This window comes from Camellia sinensis, chromosome 9 (assembly GCF_055761805.1).
Source record: "Camellia sinensis isolate YWXY chromosome 9, ASM5576180v1, whole genome shotgun sequence".
Lineage (NCBI taxonomy): Eukaryota > Viridiplantae > Streptophyta > Magnoliopsida > Ericales > Theaceae > Camellia > Camellia sinensis.
Window position 1 is genome coordinate 4,949,588 of NC_138969.1, and position 19,456 is coordinate 4,969,043.

The 19,456-nt window shown below is 36.8% G+C and overlaps 1 long non-coding RNA gene and 1 pseudogene across 1 annotated transcript; one reads left to right on the plus strand and one right to left on the minus strand.

The window, feature by feature from the left end:
• Positions 1-1,803: 1,803 nt before the first annotated feature.
• On the plus strand, positions 1,804-5,427 carry LOC145798460 (uncharacterized). The gene is made up of 2 exons (XR_014339334.1): positions 1,804-2,097; positions 5,131-5,427. It is a non-coding gene; the product is annotated as an uncharacterized LOC145798460 (long non-coding RNA).
• Positions 5,428-17,961: 12,534 nt separating this feature from the next.
• Positions 17,962-19,198, minus strand: LOC145798458 (tRNA (guanine-N(7)-)-methyltransferase pseudogene; annotated as a pseudogene).
• Positions 19,199-19,456: the final 258 nt, after the last annotated feature.

Here is a 19,456-nt window from a genome sequence, read left to right on the forward strand (position 1 = left end):
TGGGAGTTTAATTAAAAATCTGATTCAGAATGATAAATTAAATGAAATTAATTGGGCCCTGATGGAAGTCAAATTAGACTGATTAAATTATGTGGGATTTATGATTAGTCATAATTAATTTAATGATGTGCTAATTGAAATTTATTAAGATTAAGTGTTGCTTAATTAAATAAATCCTAAACATAAATTGAATCTAGGATTAAGAATGTGTGTGGGTGTGGGTGTGCAAAGAAACTTCTGTGGGTGTGTGCATGTGTTGTGCTGGAAGTGTTACAAGAATGCATGTGTGCACGTGTTATGAGGTCAAAAATAGGAGATGTGAATAATATGTGTGTGATGAATTGAAGAGTAGAGTACACCATTAAGTCCAAGAAGTCAAACAAAAAAGAAAAAAAAAAAAAAAAGAAAGAAAGAAAACCGGGAGAGAGAGAGAGAGACACTACAAGAATTTACACATTTGGCGACCACTTTTGCCGACCAAAAAGTTTTTGGTCGCAAAAAAATGACATTTGCCGACCAAAATATTAATTAGTCGCGAATGATCAATATTTTTGGCGACCAAAATGAGTTAGTCGCAGAAGGTCACATTTTGGCGACCAAAAATGAGTTAGTCGCAGAAATTGGTATGCTTTTGGCGACCAACTTCAAATTTGGTTGCGGAAGGTTACATTTTGGCGACCAAAAAATTTAGTCGCCAAATTTGTACTTTTAGCGACTAATATTTTAGTCGCAATTGATTGAGATTTAGCGACTAAAAAAATTTGTTGCCGAAGGTAGTTTTTTTGCGACTAATATGGTGTTTTGGTCGCCAAAAGTGTTTGGGAGGGAAATTTCAAACAGGGAGGGGGGAAATGAAATTTTTTGGCGACAAAAAAAAATTGGTTGCCAAAGTAAAAACGACGTCGTTTTGTACCTGGAAAAAAAAAATAAAAGAAGGCCCTGATCTCGTCTGTCTCCTACTCTCCCTCTCACTGTGTTCTCTCTCTCAATCGGCTTGCAACTACTCAAGAATTGCAGCCAATTCCAATCCAGATTCCAACATTTCTTCCTCAATCTTCTCTCTCGTCTCCTGATCCTCGGCCCTGGCTAGACGAGTACACCACACAATCTTCAATTGGTTCTGCAACAAACACTTAACAAGGCTGAAATTATCGAATTGGAGATGACCCAAAAGCTTGGTCTCAACTTTAAGATCATCATCATCAAAACCATTCTGTTCTTCTTCCTCGTCAAACACAACTGTAAAACCCATTCTCTTCCTCCTGTTCTTCTTCCTCGTCAAACACAACAGTAAAACCCACATTATCATCAATCATAACATTGTCTTCTTCTTCTTGGAAATCAGTGATTAGGTTCCCAAAGGAAACCATCTGATCGAAATCATGATTCGACATAGGGTTCAACAATTTCTCAATCTCCTCCCTCTTTTTGGGGTTATTGTTCTTCAAAACACCCAAAACCTCATCAGCGGCGGCGGCGACTGTTCCGGGAGGCTGACCACCGCCCAATTGCTGCTGTACGAGGCTAAGGTTACGACATGACTTATTTTCATTTTGTTTTGTTTTTCCTCAAATTTTCATTTTGTTTTTTTGTTTTTCCTCAGCAATCAAACAGAGGGTTATATTGTCTTAAGGTTCTTGGGAAATTCTTGATTTATCAATTGTTTATGTTGTTTTATTTTATTATTGTTGCTGGTGAACAACTTCTTTCACTTGGTAAATTGTTTAGAAATAGCAGGTAGAGTGTTGTTTTTGTATTTAATGGACAAATTCATGATAGAGCCTAGCTTTGGCAGATTATACATCTAGAAAGTAGAATTAGTGGGAAGGTGCTTAGTGCTCACAATTCGGTCATTAGCCAACTGCGATTTCTTTTTATATGTTGTGTAGGTGCATAGAGATGAATTTTTTTACCTTGTTCTTTAGTGTAGTTAACAGTGTTGTTGGCTCCTCATATTGATGCACTTTATGGATGATTCATTAATTAAACAGGCTTATATAACAATCTTAACTCATGACATCACGAGCTTTGACGAGAAGACTCCACCATGGGGATGTCGATGGGAAAAATACTTGTGAAGGAAATTCGTTTGTTAAGGTAACTCATTAAGGTAACTCGTTAAGGAAATTCATATTGATGCACTTTATGGATGATTCATTAAGGTAACTCGTTTGTTAAAACTCAAATTTGAACATACTTGTGAAGGAAATTCATGATCGATTTTGGTATCACATCAGTAGGTGGTGAAAGATGTGAGGAATCTGTGACTTGCAATCTATCTACAAAGCAAAATGACATTAGGGTTCCAAATATCCTCAACTAACCTTTGGAAAGAATATTTGTTTGGGATACATTGATTTTGGTTTTTTGACATAAAATGTATGATTATGTAATTGAAATCTAGGTGGGCTTGCTGGTTTCTATTGTATGGAGTCATTGGCAATAATTATTAATTAAACTGCCTGGAATTTTGGAAGGACTATTAATTTGGATGTCCTGGATTAGACTCTCTTGGTATTGTGCTTGAACTTAATGATACACGTGATTTGTTGGTAACTGACTATTTGGGTTAGTGTTAATGGATAAGATTAACACTAAATGTTGGCAGAGATATGCTTTTAGGACGGTGCACAGTGAGCATTCCCTTTTGACATTGTTGATTAGTGCTTTTAATTTGTTTTACAAATTAGAGAGAGGTTGCTTTAGCCATTAGTTTATGCAATGTCCCAGGTGCTAAAAAGAGAAAATTGGACTAATGTGGAAGCCATTTACTTGGTACATAAGGATATGGGGATCTACACCTAGGATTGAGTAAAGCCATGTTTTCACGAAAAGTTTTGTCTAATGTGGCTCAGTTGTAAATGAGTTGAGTTTTGAGTTGTTTAAATGAAGTTGAGTTTGAGTTATTTGGGTTATTTATTTATATTTTTTAAAATATATATAGGTTTTCATTTTTTATTTTTTTAAATATATATACAGTTTTATGGTGAAAGTTAAGCTTAAAAAATTCATGAGTTTTAAAATATGTTCAAATTTGACTTAATTATATGATAAGCTTAAACGAATTTTTAACGATTTAATGTAAGTTGAACTCGAGTTAGCGATCCTACCCTACAGAAATGCTAATTGCACCATGGGAGAGATTTATAACTCTTAGTCTCATATGTTATTTTTACCAATCAAACATAACCATCACTTTAAACAGACTTGGAAAATTAATTAGTATACAAATAGATGATGTGATACAATTTTATAATTTTGAAATGATAATATTATAATATTGTGAAACCAATATATTGTGAACCAATATATTGTGAACATTCATATCTAAAATTGTCTTCCTTTTCTCTGCTGCTTCTTTCTCTAGCTATACTTGTACGACATCACACATCTCTACCGGTTGGCATAATTGAATTTATTAAGGATATGTGTTGTGCTTGTGTAGTTCAATATCATAATCATCATTAATCAATTTATATATGTTGTGTGTTGTCAATAAACTAAAGCTGCTGAATTGGCAGTATAAGTTGGGTAAGGTTATTGGACTCAGCGCCTACGGTATTGTTCAAAAAGGTCTTAATCTTGAGACTAATCAAATTGTAGCAATAAAGAGACTGCATACTTTTTTTTTACTGCAAAAATGGTGTCCCATATGCAACAATCCTGGAAATCTTTATGCTGACAGAGATGGATCACATAAATATTGCCAAGTAAGTTATTTCTTTGGAGTTCTGATTAAAAAAAACCCATTAAAAATCTGCATGAGCATGTAATCTGCCAATCAATGGCAAAGAAGCAGTTGAGGCGTCATTTAAAATATTTGCTCCTCGGGGTATTAGTAAGTACATGATTTTAATGCATGTTACCCTGTTTATCTGCATGAGCATGTAATCTACCAATCAATGGCTCTCAATTAGGACTGACCTTAAGCCTAGTGTGGGCCTCTGATTTGATCACTGAATTTGCTGTCGTTATGATGGCCCATGCCAATGAAGTTCAAAAAAAAAACACTAGAGAAACTAACATCAATCTTGCCTAACACAAAAGACAACTCTAAACTTCAAATGGTTTTGCTTGGGAAGTTTTCTTGTTCCACACAAGGGCAAAAAAATTAATTAAAGATCAGGATTTGAACATCTAACGTCTTCAGAATTCAGCTATAGAATGGTTTAAAAAATGGCTTGATACGGTACATATAATTAATTAACTTGCATCTGTTTGAAGTCAGTCATCTCAGTTAAGTTTAGATTAATCATGTCTTCATCTCATAACCTCACTGCCTATATATTTTTTTTAGCAACATCAATGTGGATTAAATCACTCCTTCTTATAGATGCATTAACTATTTATGTTTCACATTTCCATACCATCTCAAAGACTCAAAACAGATTTCGTCATAATAACCCTATATGCTTTTCGTAAGTGAATAAACACTATATGGAAATATTTGTTCTTTTCCCTATATTTTTTCATTAGTCGATTAAGTAGAAAAATAGCTTCCATAGTGGATCTTTGCGGCATCAAGCCATATTACTCATTTAAAACTATTGCTGCATATCCTAATCTCTGTTCAACTACTCTCTTCCATAGTTTCATGAGTAGTTTTAGAAGTTTGTGTGGGCGACAAAAGGGAGAGCAATATGGGACACTTTATCATTATTATTAGAAAAATAAAATGGGACATTTGGAGGATTCTATGACCTTTAAGGAAAAAGCGAAGAAAATTGTATTGTGCGGTAGATCTTATTGTTTCGATGTTATATAAATCTGAATTTTGTGTAAGCAAGATTTTCCTACATTTTGTTAAGTTGTGACTGATCTATCTACATTTTTCATATTTGATTTTCACACACTTTTTGATGAATTTTAGCATTTTGGAATCTAGCTTGAAAAGTTCCTTATTCTGCCCATTATTTAAGTTTATCTTTCCATTCATTTTCAGATCATATTTTAATGCGTGTTAATTGCAAATGATGTTTGGTGTTGGAAAGATGTTAGAAACAAAATATATAAGCACATGTTGCATAATCAACCATTTCTTTGTAAGTTTTTTATTTGATTCAGGTAACTATTGTTTCTGTACATGATGGTGAATACCACTGGTAATATAGAATTTCATTCCTTTGACAGGATATGATATTCCCCTGAAATGATTGACGGAAAAAGAGTTTGGAAAATTGATCGGTTAGTACCCTGACTAGTATTCTCAGCATCTTCATTATAAAGTTCGTCATTGGGTATTTTTCCATGCTGCCTTTCATTTATTTTTTGCAAGTAGAGACACTCGTGCATTTGCAATATCAGTGGGATGTACCAGTTTATGTATTCTTGGTGGTACTTTGGAAATTTGTTGTATACATGAGAGAAAATATTGCAATTCAACTAGTACATTTTCTATGGAATAAACTTTAAATCTGTTTGGTATCATTTTCATTTTTCTGTTTTCATATTTCGAAAAATATGGAAAACTTTTTTTTTATTAAAGAAACACTAAAAAGAGTTTGCTAGAGAGTGTGAATGCAAGATGAACAACTAAGAAAGCAAAGGAGAAATAAAGAAAAGAAAGGAAACTCAAGAACTTGTGAAGAGCTTCAATCATTCAATAACTCTAGGTAAGATTTCTAACTCCAATCTTGTAGTAAATCCTTCCTTACATCTCAAATCAAGATCAAATATAATTTAATTGTATGTAAATCTACATATAATGAAAAGAAAAGAATTAAGTCAAGAACTAAGAAATTAATTTGGAAAATTTATCATGTGGGTTTAATTTGTGTTATTCCTCATGAATTTGGACTTCATCTTTACATGCATCAATGAATTTTAAGAGATTTGAAGAATTAATTTCATGTTTGGGTATAAGAAGAACAAGTTTTGGTAAATTATACATTCATGAACATTTTGAGCTTAATTTTGAATTAAAGGGATTTTGATGTAGATGGTTTGATTTTGATTATAATTTCACACATGCAAATACTTTTTAAGAGTTTTATAATTTCAATTTAATAATTTGAGGAGAATAGAAAAGAGTTAGAAATCAATTTTATGGGATTAGAAGGAAATTGACAAGAAAATGATGAATTGGGGCTAAGATCAAGTTTATGAAAATTAATTTAGAAATTAATTATCTTTGGCTTGATTTTGTAGAATCATCCTATAATACTTGAGATTTGAGATTAAATTCGTGGAATTAGGTTGAAATTAGGTTTTAAACATAAAATGAGTTACATGCATGTTCATGATTAAGGAAGCTAATTATTTTGGATTTGCTTTTGAATATCTTACATGAGTTAGAGTCTAGTTCCTACATGCATGAACAAATTCTACAATTTTGATATTCTAATTGTACATGCATCATGAATTAAGAAAGTTATGAAATTAGTCTCATGGATTTTGTAAGAAATAAGGTTTTAAGTAAGAAATTAAGTAGACTCATAGTTGCGGAAATTAATTTGGAAAATTAATTGTTTTTGATTTGATTTTATAGTATTTTCTTGTGATAAATGAGTTTTAAGGGAATTGAGCCATTCAAGTTCATATTTTGAAGAGATATAGGAAATGTTTTAAGAAAATCAAGTTTATGGAAATTTGGAATTAATCCTAAAGTTCTGATTTTATAATTAGATTTTTAATCCATGCATGTAATGTAATTTCAAGAGTTTGGAAAGTCTAATTCATATTTTAAAATAGTGGGTTTGATATAAAGAAAATGAGTTAAACTAATATTGGACAATTGGAGCATGATTTTGAATAAATGGTTTCTAATTGAAAGTGTTTACTAAATTATACAATGGTTCTCCATATTTGTGTACCAAAAATGCAAGTTTTGAGGCTTTGAATATAAAATATGAACTTCAATTACAATTTTGAGGAATTCACACTGTCCGCTCGAGCGAGGAAAGTCTCACTCGAGCGTGAAAATCGAGCTCCCAGAAGTTTTTCAAATTTTACAGTCCGCTCGAGCGACCAAGTGAGCGAAGACCCTATTTTCAGCATATTTTGGAAAATTACATTTAGTTCACATTTTTATTCTCATCTCTTTCCAAGGCATTCTAGACATGATTTATGGCTCAATAAAGATTAATAAGTTAACAATCAACCTTAATTAGTTGATTAAAAGAATAAGTCATTAACTTAGTAGTACTTGATTAAGAAGCCAAGTGAGAATTAGTTTATTCAGAAAAGAATGATTTAGTAATAAAAGGAGTTTATGAAATAAGAATCCGATTCATTTGACTAAAGAAATAATAAGCGTAGTGGACCTTCGAATTATTTAGGCAGAAAACAAGAAAGTCAAGTTTGATCAAGGGAGTAATATTGTGCTTCCATGTGTCTATGCTATGTGTTTGTGTAGGTCACGCGCTATTGTCTACTTGATCTGTCTGATCTGCTTCTGCTGCTAGCTGTGAGTAATAACTTTGTAAAGCTGTGTTCAATTATAAGTATTTTCTGAATGATATAAGATGATCTGTTCCTGAAATATTATTTTCTGTATGAATGAATGGTTGTCCAATGTTTCTGAAATGTATTCGTGGCATTCTTAGCTTCAAATGATATCCATTATTTGTTCTGTTACGTCCCACTTATGGGCCAACTACACATCTCATGAGCTAACTGTACCATCTCCGTGCACGTGAGTCAACTGTATGCCTTTATGGCCGTCCCTTTATGGGTCAACTGTATGCCTTTATGGCCATCCCTTTATGGGTCAACTGTTTCTGCTATTGCTAGTGCTATGATTAACAGCAAATTCTGATTATGAATATGATTCTGAATCTGTAACTGTTATGAACTATGATTTCTGAACATGATTATGAATCCATTTCTGATAACTACTGAATTCTATTTTCTGTAACTGTTATGGACAACATTCATTAAACCCTTTACTTTGTTATTATTCACTGGGCTCCAGCTCACTGTATTAATTATGTATGTAGGTGATCAGGGGTGTGCCCAGGCTTAGAGGCGTTTACTTGGAATCTGTTTTTGTCAGCCAACCTATGTGCCTCCCGTGGAGGTTCCGGGCATGTCTAGTGGTTATGGCTAAGTGCATCAATTGAAGTTTTGTTTTCCTGTTCAATTAGACAAGTCTTTGTCTATTTTGTAAATAGGGCTAGGTCCCTTTTTGTCTAGCTTATATATATGTTTATATATGATGATGTGTATATGTATATATGATGACGTAGGGATGATGTGTAGATATACATATAAAAATTTTAAAATTTTTCCATCTCATATAAGTCTGCACAGCTCAATGGATGTTGTATATTTGTTATTTGCTTCCGCAGCCCCTGACTTATATGTTATTCTGTTAAGAGGCCTTTGGTAATCCAAGGATTACTGGCTGGTTACGACGCTAAACCTATGGGGGCGGGTTTGGGTCGTGACAGAGGCGTCTTGTCTCGGTCAATCGTGACTTTTATGAAGGGTCTCCGCATCCGGTAGCTCATTCGGAGACTTGTTTTGGCCAATCGTGATACTCACGAAGGGCGCTCCGAATCCGGAGACTTATTTGGCCCAAGCGTGTCTTGCGCGGATGGGGTTCCGAATCCGGGGGCTTATATCTTGGCCAATCGTGATATCCACGAAGGGCGCTCCAAATTCGGAGACTTATTCGGCCCAAAAAGTGTCATTCACCAATGGGGCTCCAAATCCGGAGGCTTATATCTTGGCCAATCGTGATATCCACGAAGGCGCTCCGAATCCGGAGACTTATTCGGCCCAAAAGTGTCATTCACTGATGGGGCTCCAAATCCGAAGGCTTATATCTTGGCCAATCGTGATATTCACGAAGGGCGCTTTGAATTCGGAGACTTATTCGGCTCAAAAGTGTCATTTACTGATGGGGCTCCGAATCCGAAGGCTTATATCTTGGCCAATCATGATATCCACGAAGGGCGCTCCAAATCCGGAGATTTATTCAGCCCAAAAAGTGTCATTTACCAATGGGGCTTCGAATCCGGAGGCTTATATCTTGGCCAATCGTGATATCTACGAAGGCGCTCCGAATCCGGAGACTTATTCGGCCCAAAAGTGTCATTCATTGATGGGGCTCCGAATTTGGAGGCTTATATCTTGGCCAATCGTGATATCCATGAAGGGCGCTCCGCATCCGAAGACTTATTCGGCCCAAAAGTGTCATTCACTAATGGGGCTCCGAATCCGGAGGCTTATATCTTGATGAACTAAATTTCACAGTGAGGAAATAAGAGACTTTGCATTGCAAAAATGAAATTTGTACACGGTGAACACTCAAAACAAGTATCATGCCCCACAAGTCGGGTTAATGATAGAATTTACGCAAATGCGTGGAATTCCAAGGGAGTGGCAGACTCCTCCCAGACATGTCTTTGAGCCGATAGGCCCCTATGCCGGCGATTGACACAATCTGATAGGAGCCGTCCTAGTTGGGACCTAGCTTTCCGTCGGCGGGGTTCATAGTAGCGGGAAGAACTTTCTTCAGGACCAGTTCTCTGGGTATATAACGTCGCAGATGCACACGTTGATTGTATGATTTAGCGAGCTGCTGCTGATATCGTGCTATAGAAGCGAGGGCTTGGTCTCGCCGCTCTTCAATCAGAGTTAGATCCAAAGCTAGCATCATGTCGTTACGACCTAAGTCAAAAACCTTCATTTTCAGAGTGGGTAGGCCGATCTCCAGGGGGATAATTGCCTGAGTCCTAAAGCACAGAGCGAACGGCGTTTCTCCAGTTAATCACCTTGGTGTAGTGCGATGAGCCCACAATACACTAGGGAGCTCTTCAACACACTTTCCTTTAGCTTTCTCCAACCGTTGTTGATGCCGTCCAAAATAGCTTTGTTGGAGGCTTCAGCTTGACCATTGCTCTGTGGATAAGCCGGGGTGGAGAAATAGGGCCGCATACCATACTTACGGCACAATTCTCAGTAGACGCCACAGTCAAATTGGGTGCCGTTGTCTGAAATAAGTGCTCTTGGAATGTCGAATTGTGTTATGATATTTCTCCATACAAAACGCTTCACATCAGTATCTCGAATGTGCGTTAGTGCCTCCGTTTCAACCCATTTCGTGAAGTAATCTGTCACGATAATCAAAAATCACTTATTGCCCGAGGCACGAGGTAATGGTCCGACGATGTCAAGTCCCCATTGGGCGAATGACCAAGGACTGGTTATGGAGCTTAACTCTTCAGCAGGGAAATGGGTCAAAGGGGAGAACTTCTGGCACTGTTCACATTTCTTTACATAACACTCGGGATCAGCTCTCATTGTTGGCCAATAATACCCTTGTGTCACAGCTCGATGAGCCAAAGAGCGTCCGCCAGAATGGGCACCACAACTACCTTCATGTATTTCAGTCAAGAGTTCCTCGACTTTATCCGGATGAACGCATTCGAGGTACGGACCAGAAAGGGATTTTTTTGTAGAGCTTTCCTTGTGGATCCAACTAATATCGCAGGGTTTTATTTCGCAGCTTGTGTGCTTCTTTCTTATCCGTCGGGAGCTGTTCGAAAGATAGGAATGAACCGATAGGGCCCATCCAACTCGGACCTGATTCTATGACATTGATCTAGGCCGACTCCGAAGGGCCAATGCTTGGCTTAGGGATGAATCCTACTTCAATTGTCCGTTTAATCTCTGAGTTGATGTCAGAGGCTAGGCAAACTAGGATGTTTGCATGTGTGTTCTGATCTCGGGTTATTTGGTTCAATTTATGATGGTCCAATTTTGCCAGCAAGGAACTCGCCGTTTTCATGTAAGCTGCCATATGGTCGTTTTTGGCCGCGTATTTACGTTTAACTGATTGATGACTAGCTTTGAGTTGTAAAAAATAAGCAGACACCGAGGGCCCAAGAGATGTGCATTCTGTAAGCCAATTAGCAGTGCTTCATATTCGACCTCATTGTTCGATGCTTCAAAGCCGAGTTTGACTGCCTGCTCAATTATTGCCTCGTTAGGAGCCATGATCACAATGCCGGCCCCACTGCCATGTTGGTTGGATGACCCGTCACAGTAAAATTGCCAAATGTCCCCAACGAATATCCTCTAGTTCGGTTTAGGTTGAATTTGATCGGACTTAAAGTCGGCAAGACACTCGGTGAATTCGGCAACAAAATCGGCGAGCACTTGCCCCTTGATTGAGGTTCTGGGTAAGAACTAGATATCATATTGGCCGAGTTCTAGAGCCCATTTTGAAATGCGCCCCGATGCTTTTGCACTACAGAGTACTAACCGGAGGGGGTAGTCCGTTAGTACCCCAATGGTATGCCCCTAAAAATAATGCATCAGTTTTCTTGCTGCCATGACGAGGACTAGGACGAGTTTTTCCAACGGAAGGTAGCGTGTTTCGGCGCCAACCATTGCTTTGCTCACATAATAAACTGGCCGCTGCTCCCCAAGTTCTTTTTTTAACAGTACAACGCTGACGGCCCGGTTGGAAACTGCCAGATATAAAATGAGCGGATCACTTGCTGAAGGTGTTGTCAAGAGTAGAACTGACCGGAGGTAAGTCTTCAAACCTTCCAAAGCGGCTTGACAGTCGGGGGTCTATTCAAAAGCTTTACCTTGCCGAAGGGTGTGAAAAAATTGCCGGCAGCGATCTGTGGAATGGTTGATGAATCTATTGAGTGCGGCGGCCATTCCCATCAGGTTCTGAACCTCTTTGGTCGACCGAGGAGAGCCGAGTTATAGAATTTATGTGATTTACCTCGGGTTGGCTTCGATGCCGCGGTGGTTAACAATGTAGCCAAGGAATTTACCAAATCCGATGCCGAAGGCACACTTGGAAGCATTCAGCTTCATTTTGTATTTACGAAGAATGCCGAATGTCTCTTCCAGATCGGCTAGATGATTTTTCTTTTCTTTGGACTTGACCACCATATCATTGATGTACACTTCCATAGTGTGGCGAGTTGCTCTTTGAACATAGCAGTAACTAGTCTTTGGTAGGTTGCCCCCCCATTCTTCAGCCCAAAAGGCATAACCTTATAGCAATAGGTTCCTCTTGGGGTGAGGAATGTAATTTTATCTTGGTCCTCTGGATGCATGGCAATTTGATGGTAGCCTCTGTAGGCATCCAGGAAGCTCATGCGTTAATGATGTGCCGTGGCATCGACAAGTTGGTCTATTCTGGAGAGAAGAAAATAGTCCTTGGGACAAGCTTTGTTTAAGTCCGTGAAATCTACACAAACACGCCAAGTCCCATTTTTCTTATTTACAACCACCGTATTCGACAGCCATGTAGGATAGGTCACTTCCCGGATTGCCCCGGCATCAAGCAACCGGTCAACTTCTTCAACGACGGCAGCGGTATGTTCTGCGGCTAATCGCTGGCTTTTCTGAATAATCGGCTTGCATTTGGGGTCAACGTTTAAACGGTGCTGAGAAACAGATGGATCCACACCCGACATCTCATATGGTGTCCACGCAAATACATCAAGGTTGTCGAGCAAGAAGGAGATTAGCTGCTGCTTGTCGGCTTTATTCAGGGAGGCGCCGACCATGAAGAACCTGTTTGGATTCCTGTCAATTTCAACACGATCCAGGGCTTCCGTTGCCTTTTCACTTGGGAGAAAGCTTGCTTGAGCGGAGAAAGCCACGCTCGAGCGAGGCCCCTGTTTTCAGCAAATTTTGAAAAGTGTTTAAAAGCACATTTTTGCATCATCATTCTATCTTAGGCATTCCTAGGCCATGTTTAAGGCATCTTAATGAGGATAATGTTATAGAACCACACCAAGTCAAGTTAAGGGGCTAAGTTATTAATCCCAAGTGTGTAACTTAGTGTGTGTTCGTTCTGCAACTGTGTAGGGTTGGCACCCGAGGACGCTGATTAGCCTGTCTATAGCCCAGTAATCTGTGAGTAACAATGTTGTAAAGATATGTTCAATTATAATTATTTTCTAAGCAATTGACTGTACTGCTTTCTGAAGTGACATTGTTTACTGAATGAATATTCGTCCTATTTTATGAATTATACTCGTGGCATCTGTAGCAACTTATTGTTACTATTACTGCTACTGCTACTGTACTGTTACTGTTACTGCTACTATTACAGAGATCTCTGTTGGCTCCAATGTTTAGAACCAATACTGTATACTGTTTGATGGCCATCAACTGACTATTCGGTCTATTAAGACCTACTGTACTGTTTTGCTATTGGATGTACCACATATGATTGCTATGATTTTCAATTGACTGATATGTCATGTAATATGAGCCACTGATTGGATAACTGATCTACTGATGCAAATGACTGTTTTAATCACTGAAAGGACATTCATTCTTAACCCCTTTACACAGTTGTTATTCACTGGGCTTTAGCTCACTGTTTATATATGTATGTAGGTGGCCAAGCACCGGACCGAAGCTAGAAGCGTCAAGTTAAGCTCATGTTTTGTCAAACCAATTATTGTGCCTTACTTCGAGGTCTCGAGTTCGCTCAAGCCAAGGCTATTTTTGGGGTGCTTTAGATTCACCCTTTTGTCCCTGTTTTGTACTGACTGAATAAGACTTGATTGCACAGTTATGGTGAAGGGATTAGGTCCCTAACCTGGATGTTATGTGTATCTAATATGTGCATATGTTTTCTGGTTGTGAGTGTGGTTTTGTCCATAAAAGTCTTTTTCCATTCAGATTTTCTCAACTCATTGGACATCTTTTATTTATTGTTTGGCTTCCGCCAGTCCCTTACTCTGTACTATTGTTATTACTGTTAAACAGGCCTTTGGTAATCGTGGATTACTGGCCGGTTACGATGCTAAACCCTTAGGGGTTGGTTTGGGTCGTGACAACGGCAGATGTTGAACTTTAGTCATAACCGTGCTGATCGGCTCCGACAACTCTGTATATTTTTTGTTCGCATGCCTTGTGCTCCTGCTATCCATTTGAAATTGTTCGTTAGCTCGGTGGGAACATTGGTCATTTGATCGGCGTGAATCTCGCCTCTTATCTCATTTAGCCCGATTTCGCGGTTCATGACTCCGTGACGGTACAAAATTTATCGGCTGGACGATTTCAGATGGGGTCGTCTTGCTGGCCTTGTGCCCGGCTTTGACCCGCAGGTTGTTATCTTCCACTTTGCAATATTCCTGGACTTTCTTCATTAACGACTAGACTGTTTTAGGGGGCCTTATGGTCAAGGAACTACGGAGGGCACTATCAGGATGCAACCCCATTTCAAAGGCGATGATGGCCACAGAGTCATTGCAAACATCATCTACGAGATTAAAACATTCCCAATAGCGTGCTGAATACGCTCGTAAGGTTTCCCTGGTTGGATTTGCATCGCCCAGAGAGAATCGGCCTGCTTCGGCTGGACCTCACTGGTGATGAACCTTGCCTTGAAGGATTTTTGGAGTTGATGGATGCTCTTAATCGATGCCGGTTCTAATTTATAATACCATTTGACGGCCAATGGTCCCAAGCTGCTCGGAAATATTCGGCACATGAGGGCCTCGTCGTCCGCATGCAACGTCATGGCTTGCTTATAATGGCGAATATAATCAGTGGGGTCCAATTTCCCATCGTACAGGGTGAATGATGGAGCTTTGAACTTTTTTGGGTAGTACTGCCTTTGCGATCCGTCGCACAAAGGGATCATGTGGGTCCTCTTCGTCTGAACCATTTTGTCTCCGCTTATTCTGCGCATGTAGACTCTCTTCGGAGGAACTGGAGGTTTCGACTCGTCCCTTCATTTTGGGTTCTGGAGATAATGAGTCAGAATCACTGTCATTATCTTGTCTCCGAACTCGAGGTTGTCAACCATCCTTTCTCAGAGGTCGTCTCGGACCTTGGCGTGCTGTTGGTTAGGATTTTGCCACTTCTAAGGCCAAATCCTGATGAAGGCGCTCATTCTCATCGATCATGTTTTCCAACCTCTGTTCGTTTGCTTTGCCTGTTTTATGATCGCTTGCATTGTCTCATGTGCTAAAGTCAAGGGTGAGGTCTGGGCAGCTGAGTCGAAGTTCAAGGCACGTCTTGCGGCAATATTCTCCGGTCCCAACATGTTGCTTGGAGTGAGGTCATCTCTCGGTGTAGTTTCGTCAGCGACTATCGGAGGATCTTCCGCTACACCCGCCATGGATGTAGTTGAGTATTCCCACAGACGGCGCCAATTGTGGAGAAGTGGTTCGGAAATACTCTTTAGATCCTGTGGGTCACTCGTGATCCTCAAGAAGTCACCTGAAAAGGAATGAACATCCGGTCAGGGGTACCGGAATTAGCACTCCGATGGATAAGTTAGTGTATACTCTCTTGATTGCTTATAACTCAAGTTAGACTTGTACTCACATATCTCTCTTTGGTTGTTGTTGTTCTATTTACATACACTCCTGGTCCTCAGGGTAGGGCCCACTATTAATCCGTCGTGTGATTGTTCACTCGGCCCTCCTTTTGTCGTATTCCAACTTTCAATCGGCCCCTCGCTCAACTGACTTTATGGCCGATTAAGATATTCGGCATCCAGAATCGTACGAGACGGGGGCGAGTATAATATATACCAATTGTCTAAATATGTACTTGGTCTATCTGCGTCCCCTATTATTCGGCTCCCACATATATATATATATATATATATATATATTCCCTTTTTTAATATCATGCCATTAATGAAAAGAAGAATTTACCTTAGAAGTACTGCTCCACTTGAAATGGTCATTTTCATTTGAGGTGCATGTTTCAAATTTGCAAGTCAATTCACGTTAGATTATATATGTATAATTTTTTTTTCCTTTTTAATATCATGCCATCAATGAAAATGAAAAGAAGAATTTTCTTTGGAAATACTGCTCTACTTGCAATAGTCGTCTTCATTTGAAGTGCAGGTTTTAAATTCGCAAATCTATTCAAGCGTTTATGTTAGTCTTCATCTTCATTTTCACCAAGTACTTGAATGAAAAATCAAAAGAAGATTTTTTTGTTAAAGTATTATTTGTCACGGCTAGCAGATTTTCATATTTTTAGGTTTACTTTTAAAAGTCATCATTTCCTTGAATTATTTGTTAAAAATTTTTAAAATTAATTTTTTTGATAACAAGAAAATTGAAAAAATTACATGTATATCTTCTACTCTAATCACATCTACTTCAAATATATATTTATGAAGATGAATATGTATTCAATTCAAAAATGCATGTGAATGTTATTGAACCCCCGGAATATACAAGGACTAAATATCGTTCTAGTAGGCGAAAGAGGCTCTTAAATTCATAAGAAAAATAGAACCTTGAATCCACAAAGAAGAGAAAAAAAAACAAAAAAACTTTAAAATATTATTGATTGAATACCCTCCATTACATATGCTTGTAGGTTTATTTATAATTAACTAAACCTAATACTTGTAGGAAATGTAATTCTAAAATAAACTAAGAAATTTAAAACAACACAAATTAGGATACCTAAGAAAATAGGAAACTAAAATTCTAAACTATTTAAAATCCTAGTCAAAATCTAATTCCAAAATAATAAAATTAAGAAATAATATATCAAAAATATTAAAACTAAAAATATAAAAAAATTTAAAATCTTGTCCTACATCAAGATTGCTTTACCAAAAAGTTAATTTAAATTTTAAAAAAAGGTTGCATAAAAAATAGCATCAGTGTGTTTAGTTTCAGTTTTCTGAAAACTGAGGCTCTGTTTGGTTTAGATTTCAAAACATAGTTCTACCACTGATTTGATTGTGGTATTTGGTTGCAGTTTTCAAATCATAATTCTACACCTATTTCTCGAAACTCATTTCAAATTATAAACATTACTTTTCAAAACTCATAACCAAACACACAACTCAAAACTCTTTTCAAAACTAAAAAACAACTTAATTTTTATATTAAATATTTTTTATCTTTTTATTTTAAATATTTTATAGGAATATTTTTAGCATTTTAATTTTCATAAAAATATTTTGATATTTTAATTTTAATATTTTGATATTTTAATTGTAAATATTTTGATTTTCGGAATATTTTTAATATTTTGATTTTCGGAATATTTTTAATATTTTAATTTTCTAAATAATTTAAAAATATTTTTAATGTTTATACAGGCGTAAAAATTAATTGACATAAAAACTAATTAACATAGAAGTTATTTGAAAAAAAAAATTATTCAAAAAAATTACTTAAAAACATTTAATTGAATAAAAAAATCATTTTTTTATTTGAGTATTTTAAAAATAGTTTGGTTATGACTGATGATCAAAAATACGGATATCGAGTTATGAGTTGTGTGTTTGATTATCAATTATAGGTTGAATTAAGTTTTGAAAACTATTTTGAAAACTCATCACCAAACAAATTTTCTTATTTCACATGGCACATCAAACTTTCAAAACTCAATTCCACATACAATTCAAAACTCAATTCAACAGTCTATTCAAAAACTATAACCAAACAAATTTTCTACACTCAAATCATAATTCCACAACTCACAAACTCAAAATACAACTCATACTCTCAAAACATATTTACAAAACTCTACTAAACGCAACCTGAGTTTTCTTGTTTTTCGTATTTTTTTTGTTTTTAGTGAATATTTTTTAATTTTTAAGTAATTTTTTTTTAAATTTTTTAGATGCACCTTACTTAGATGTATTTAAAATAGTAAAATATTTGTGAAAAAATATTTTAAAAAATTAATAAATACACAAAAATATGAAAATGTACTGAATTTTCATATTTTTTTGGGTATTTAGTGTATTTTTTAAAGATTTTTTTTTTACAAATATTATATTTTTTAAGTGTAATTATGTTAGGTGTGTCTAAATTTTTTTTTAAAAAAATACTTAAAATATTAAAAAAATTCATTGAAAACATTAAAATACGAAAAAAAAAGAGTAGAATTTTCTAAAAACTGTTTTTCTTAAAACTTAAACCAAACAAGCTACTCAAATTAAAGTTTCAAGAGACTAGATGATCGACATGAAAATTGATGTAGACCATACCACGCTACAAAATTGGCTTGAACTGTCAAAATTGAAGAGCATTGTACATAATAGTTCCCAACTTTTATCTATCAAAATCAAAGGGAAAATGATCTACAAACAAAACTGTTATACAGAATTAATCTAAAAAATGATGTGGCAAGGGCATTCTTAGAAATAGAAGCTATTCTGATGGGCTTTTTCGATTTTAAAATGAGAGGACCTAAAGCTGCTACATCATTCTAGACGAAGATTCTGTATGTTTTTATTTTATTTGTATGGCGCTACTTAGATCAAACAGACAGCTCGATGCGTCTAAAAACTGCTTGGAAAGTTTGTCCCCCATTCCGAGCAACCTTCTGTCCTTCCTCAGTGGCACCACTCAAAGAGCTTCACAACTGGATCAGCTTCAAGTTCTTCATCTGTAAGAGCTTCAAACATAGGGTGCCCTCCAAACAGGCCTTCATCCACTCCCCAAGTTCTTCAACATCCGTAATCGTATATATAATCCCGCCAACTCCAAGAACATAAGCATATTCATCTAGCAAGTATGGGTTTATCACACGACGCCGATGATTCTTCTCTTTAAAGTGAGGATCAGGAAACAGGAAAAACATCTTCGATAACTGTCCTTTCTCAAAGTAATTCGGAATGTATTTCATGGAATTAGTTCTAACCACTGATACATTCTGGTACTGACCAGGATGTGCTACCCTCAAAGCTAAAACCCGTTCCTTGACATAATCCGTCACTTTGTCCCTCAGCTCCATCCCGATCATCAGGGTGTTGGGGAATAGGATTGAAAGACTTATTAGGAGTCCTCCAAAACCACACCCGATACCTGCAAATTGGATCTTCTTGGAATTGTCAAATTGATCGGATGATGGAAACAGTTGAGGGAAATGAAGGGAATAGTCAACATGGCAAGGAGAGATAGGCACAGGGAAGTGGGAATCACTTAGTGGATTGCTGTGAGCTTGTGCCCGATAAAAACGTTTCCATGGAAAACGAGTTGTCTTGCCTCTACAAGGGTTTGCCTCATTCTCCATCATCTTCTTTTCTCAAAACTGCATAGCAGCAGCAACTCATAATTTACAAGATAGGGGGGGGGAACCCAAAAAATAATTACAGGATGCAGATGTGAAGTTTAAAGCAACTCTGTTGTCTTAAAGAAAGAAAATTATAACTGGATATTGTTAACAAAGGCTTCTCAATGGTCTCATACAAATTTTCGTTTTCCAAAATTATGACTTTTTTTCCACATTAAGCAATGTTAAATCAAAGTATCATATTAGGGTTCAATGTTTCCTTTTTCAAGTTTTTATTTTTTTTCCCCTTTTCCAAAATCTGGTTAAATATAAAAAGTATGTCAGATTCCATGACATGTTTTAATGAAGAAGATAATGAAAAATTGGAAGAACTTTGTCATCTTCTCTCCCCCATCATTTCTACAAGCAAAATATGGAAGTTTTAGTTTGCAGACCTAATACTCCTTAGTTATGCTTTCATATTGCCAAAATTAAACTACCTGAAGGTGTGGCGAAAACTATTGATAGGTTG